This window comes from Solanum stenotomum, chromosome 6 (genome assembly GCF_019186545.1).
Source record: "Solanum stenotomum isolate F172 chromosome 6, ASM1918654v1, whole genome shotgun sequence".
In the NCBI taxonomy this organism is placed as follows: Eukaryota; Viridiplantae; Streptophyta; class Magnoliopsida; order Solanales; family Solanaceae; genus Solanum; species Solanum stenotomum.
The window spans coordinates 35,218,305-35,224,378 of NC_064287.1; positions in this window are offsets into that span (position 1 = coordinate 35,218,305).

The window sequence follows — 6,074 nt, forward strand, 5'->3', positions numbered from 1 at the left end:
GAATCTATATTTCTTGCGCGACCACGTACACCTGCGTGTATACAGGGGAGCAACAAGTTTTTGGCGCCGCTGCCGGGGACTTAGAAATTGATTTATATTCAATCTTCTTAAGTCTACACTTAATATATTCAGATATTAATTACTTGATCTTAGCTTATGTATTGCAGGTACTTGATTTTCAGGTCTGGCTCGAAAAGGAGATCTTGTCGAACCTTTCAACGAATCGGAAAGAGTTTTACGCTAGCACAGAAAAATGAACCAGGGACGACAAGGAGAATTGGGGTTAGGTATTCCGATAAACTTTGATGATGATAATCAAGACAACGTGAATAACCCGAAAAACGTGAAAAATCCAAGGAACCCGAATAACCGTGATGTGGCAGTCCCACTCACAGCCAACCTATCATCCAATATTAGGAAACCTCCACCGGGGGGTAGATTTGAACTAAAGCAGAACATGGTGCATATCCTCCATACTAATGGGCAATTCACTGGTTTTCCCCATGAGGATCCTCAAGTCCATCTTAGGACTTTCATAGACATTACCAATACATACATCCCAATTGGAGTCTCATCAGACTATGTAAGGTTGAGTTTGTTCCAATACTCATTGTTAGAAGCTGCAAGGCATTGGTTAGACTCTGAGCCACCAAACTCCATCACTACTTGGGATGATCTAGCAAAGAAGTTCTTGAGTTGATTTTTTCCATCCAAGAAAACTGCCAAGCTGAGGGGTGAGATAATAAGATTTGCTCAAAAGCAAGGAGAGGACATGTACCAAGCATGAGCGCGTTTCAAACAAATGTTGAATGCTTGCCCACACCACATGCAAACCAATGAGGTACTTTGTCACACTTTCTTTGAAGGTTTAGACTATAATACTCGTTCTCTTCTTAATAGTGCAACAAGTGGACAGACCCTAGCCATAACAAGTGAAGAATTTTTCGCCTTACTCGATAAACTTTCTTAAGGGAACCAAGGGTATGATGGTGAAATGTCTAGAACTCCAACCCAAAAGGTTGCAGGGATCTTAGATGTAGACCAAGCTACTGCCATAAATGCCAAATTAGATGCAATGCAACATAACATTACATTGCAATTTAAACAAATAGCTCTAAATCAGGCTCCAGTAAACGTAGTACAACAGGCAACAAATTGGTGTGAGGTATGTGGTAGTGGAACTCATGAAACTGAGCAATGTGAGGCAAACCCGAATTTCATAAACTATGTGGGTAATGCGCAAAGGGGCGGAGTGCAACAAAATTATGGTAATACTTACAACCCTAGTTGGAAGAACCATCCTAACTTCTCATGGGGTGGTAACCAAAACCAAAATCAGGCGCAAGGGGTTAACCAATACCGTTCTCAAGGGGCTGGAAAACAATACTACAATCCTAACCAAAGTTCAAATTCTAGTGCACAAAAAGGGGGGGTGACCAATGAAGAGCTACTCCAAAAGCTAATGACTAAAATAGGGACCAAATTAAATGCTAGAATAGATAAGCAGGATGAGAACATTAGAAACATCCAAATGTCCCAAATGAGTTTAGAGAAACAAGTTGCGCAAGTGGCCAATTCTCTGAACTTGCGTCCCCAAGGTGGGCTGCCCGGTGATACTGAGCCCAATCCAAAGCAATTGCATGCGGTAAGTACGAGAAGTGGGCTGCAATTAGAGGAACTAGCTCCAAAGAAAAGAGACACTGAGGTAAGTAACAAAGAAAAGAAGGTCGAAGAGATAGTAAAAAAGCTCCAATGTTGAGGTACCCATTCCTCAAAAGAAATTACCACCTCTATTTCCACAAAGGATCAAAAAGCAGAATGAGGATGAATGCTTCAGTAAGTTTCTCTCTCTCCTTAAACAAGTTCACATTATTCTACCTTTGGTTGATATTTTACAGGGTATCCCGAAGTATGCTAAATACATGAAGGACATTCTAGCTAGCAAGAGGAGGCTCACGGAATATGAAATTGTGGCACTTACTGAGGAATGCAGCTCAAGGATTCAAAATAGAATACCCAAAAAGTTAAAAGATCCGGGTAGTTTTACTATGCAGATTACAATTGGGCAAAGTGTTCATGCCCGGTGGTTGTGTGATTTGGGGGCAAGTATAAACTTGATGCCTTTATCTTTGTATCTAAAGCTTGGGTTGGGTAGTCCAAAACGAACCACTGTTATTCTTCAACTTGCTGATAGATCCATTGCTAGGCCAGATGGGGTGGTAGAAGATGTGTTAGTGCAAGTAGGTTCATTGATTTTTCCGGTAGATTTTGTGGTCTTAGACTTTGAACCTGATTCTGAAGTTTCATTCATTTTGGGACGTCCTTTCTTGGCCACGGGTAGGACATTGATTGATGTAGCAGCTGGTCAATTAACCATGAGGGCGCATGATAAAATAGAAGTATTTGATGTGTACTGCGCTCTAAAATTGCCTTCTATTTATGAAGAGTTGTCTGTTATTACTATGGTTGATCACATAGTTTAGTCACAGTTAGTTGTGCCCGAAGACCCCTTAGAAAGAGTGTTAATAGGTCATAAGAGAGATGAAGACACCGAGGCTCAGGAGATTGAAACATGTCTAAATCTGGCACTTGGGGAACCTCACAAGCGGAGAGTGAAACCATTAGAGCGAGAGTTAGGGCTACCACCCAAACCTTCCATTGAGGAACCCCCAAAGCTGGAACTAAAAACACTGTCGTCTCACCTCAGGTATGCATTTTTGGGTACTAATGAAACTTTCCCTGTTATACTTTCTGCAGAGTTGTCTGAAATTCAGGTTGGAGCGGTATTGCGGATTCTAAAGCGAAGAAAGAAAGCTATTGGATGGCAGATGGCTGACATTCATGGGATTAGTCTGGCGTTATGTATGCATAGAATCTATATGGAAGAGGATCACGAACCAAGTGCACAACATCAACGTCGACTAAATCCTTTGATGAAAGAAGTGGTGAGAAAAGAGGTAATAAAGTGGCTAGATGCCGGAATTGTGTACCCAATCTCTGATAGTAAGTGGGTAAGTCCGGTACAATGTGTTCCCAAAAAGGGAGGTATGACAGTGGTAAGGAACGAAAAGAATGAGTTGATCCTTACTAGAACAGGCACCGGGTGGAGAATTTGCATGGATTGCCGAAAACTAAATGATGCTACCTGGAAAGATCACTACCCAGTTCCCTTTATTGATCAGATGCTGGACTGGCTAGCAGGGCAGGAATACTATTGTTTCTTAGATGGATATTCCGGTTATAACCAGATCTTGAATGCACCCGAGGATCAGGAAAAGAACACGTTCACTTGTCCTTATGGTACTAATGCTTTCAAACGCATGCCATTCGGACATTGCAATGCACTAGCGACTTTTCAAAGGTGTATGATGGCCATTTTTCATTATATGGTAGAAGACTTTGTAGAGGTGTTCATGGATGATTTTTTCGTCTTCGGGAAGTCTTTTGAGGTATGTCTCCGAAATCTTGAGAAAATACTTGCTAGATATGAGGACACTAACTTAGTTCTAAACTGGGAAAAGTGTCATTTTTTTGGTAAAAGAGGGGATAGTGTTGGGACACAAGGTGTCTAAATCTGGTTTGGAGGTTGATAAGGCTATGGTAGAAGTTATTGAGAAATTGCCCCCTCCCATTTCTGTAAAAGGTGTGCGTAGTTTTCTTGGTCATGCAGGTTTTTACAAGTGATTCATCAAGGATTTTTCCAAGATTGCAAGACCTATGTGCAGTCTCTTGGAGAAGGAGGTGAAGTTTGACTTTGATGAGATGTGCTTAAAAGCTTTTGAGATATTGAAGAGGAACTTAATTGAAGCTCCCATCTTAATTGCTCCTGATTGGGAATTACCATTTGAACTCATGTGTCATGTAAGCGACGTAGCAGTGGGTGCAGTGTTGGGACAAAGAAAGAATAAAGTGTTCCACTCGATCTATTATGCAAGCAAGACCCTTGACTCTACACAAGCTAATTGCACAGTGACTGAGAAGGAGATGTTGGCTCTAGTGTTCGCCTTCGACAAGTTCAGATGGTATTTGGTAGGTACTAAAGTGATTGTTTTTACTGACCATGCAGCTATTAGATACCTATTCAACAAGAAAGATACTAAACCAAGGCTGATTCGATGGATATTACTTCTCCAAGAATTTGACCTAGAGATCAAAGATAGGAAAGGTACTGAGAATCAAATAGCAGATCACTTATCTAGGTTAGAGGATTTTTCACATGTGAATGAAGGTGAGCAAATCTGGGAAGAGTTTCCGGATGAACAATTTATGGCACTAGAAAGAAAAAGCTCAATCATGAAGCCAAGTTCTACATTTGGTATGAACCATTCTTGTTCAAACAAGGCGTAGATCGGGTAGTGAGAAGGTGCATTCCAAAATCTGAAGTTCACAAAGTGCTCAAGAGTTGTCATGCTAACCTATATGGAGGTCACCATGGAGGAGAGCGCACTGCTCATAAGGTACTACAATCTAGTTTCTTTTGGCCCTCATTATTTAAAGATTCTATGGCTTTTGTGAAGGGTTGTGATAAATGCCAAAGGTTGGGTACTATTTCAAGAAGACATGAGATGCCACTCAGTAACATTTTGGAGGTGGAAATCTTTGATGTATGGGGTATTGACTTCATGGGTCCCTTCCCACCATTTAGTGGAAACCAATACATTCTTGTGGCTGTGGATTATGTTAGTAAATGGGTGGAGGCTGTAGCTCTTCCTTCCAATGATTCAAGGGTGGTGATAAAGTTCATCAAGAAGCACATCTTCACTCGCTTTGGCACTCCAAGGGCAATTATAAGTGATGGAGGTAAGCATTTCATTAACCATCTTGTTAAGAATCTTCTTGATAAGTATGGTATTCGTCATAAGGTTCCTACAACTTACCATCCTCAAACAAGTGGTCAAGTTGAGATTTCAAATAGAGAGGTGAAGCAAATTTTGCAGAAAATAGTGAATGCGCAAAGGAAGGATTGGTCTGATAAACTAGATGATGCGTTGTGGGTATATAAGACTGCGTACAAGACACTAATAGGGACTTCTCCCTATCACATAGTATTTGGGAAAGCATGTCACCTTCTGGTGGAATTGGAGCATCAAGCATATTGGGCAATTAAGAAACTGAACTTAGACCCCGAGCTAGCCGGTAAAAAGAGAGTGAATCAGCTGCATGAATCTGGGTCCTCTAGCGGTTGGGAACCGATATAAAAATTTGGCAAAAAGGCTGTGCAAAGGTATGGATGGGATTGGTTTGTATGTCAACAAGAGGTGAAGTATATGGGTAACGAATTTGTGAATGAGGTACGGTTACAGTCACAATTTCCTGATATATATCAGACCGTTAATGAGTTGGGTTTGGGTTCATCTTTGAAAATCCGGGAGATTGCAATTTGACGTTAGTGAGAGAATTTTATGCTAATTGGCTACTGAAACAAAATATAAAACTGTGCCGGTTAGGGGGAAAGATGTCAGGTTTTCTGCCCGAATTCTGAATGAGTTGTTAGGAATCCCGAATTGTGACCCTGATGAGTTTAATAGCTTGAAGGATAAACCTCCTTATAGGAATATCCGACATACCTTGTGTGGGGTTGATTCGACTGCTATGTGGGAGCGGAGTAAGGATACTAGGAGGCATAATATCCTCAATTTTGCTAACTTTAATCAGGTTGCTCAGGTGTGGCTGAAAATAGTGTGTAGTGTGTTGTTGCCTGCTAAACATTTAAATGAGGTGACATGGGATAGGGTGGTGTTAGTCTACATGCTGATGAAGGGAATGCCCATTAATGTTGGGGCAATTCTGAGGCAAAATATGATGAAATTTCGAAACAGTATGCGGTGGAGATTCTGTTATAGGGGGTTGATCACCCGTTTTCTGAGGGATGAGGGTATTGAAGAGGAAACAGTGGACATGACTGTTGCTTATCACCTAGATATGACGAGTAAGTTAGTAGATATGACCCGAACTAAGGCACTAGATCCGTCACATGAACCAGTCTTGTCTACTCAAGAGAGGCAAGTCCGTGATGACAGCGTCATAGCAAGAATGTTTGGTATGGCAGAGCTGCAGTTGCGCATAGGAGGGCG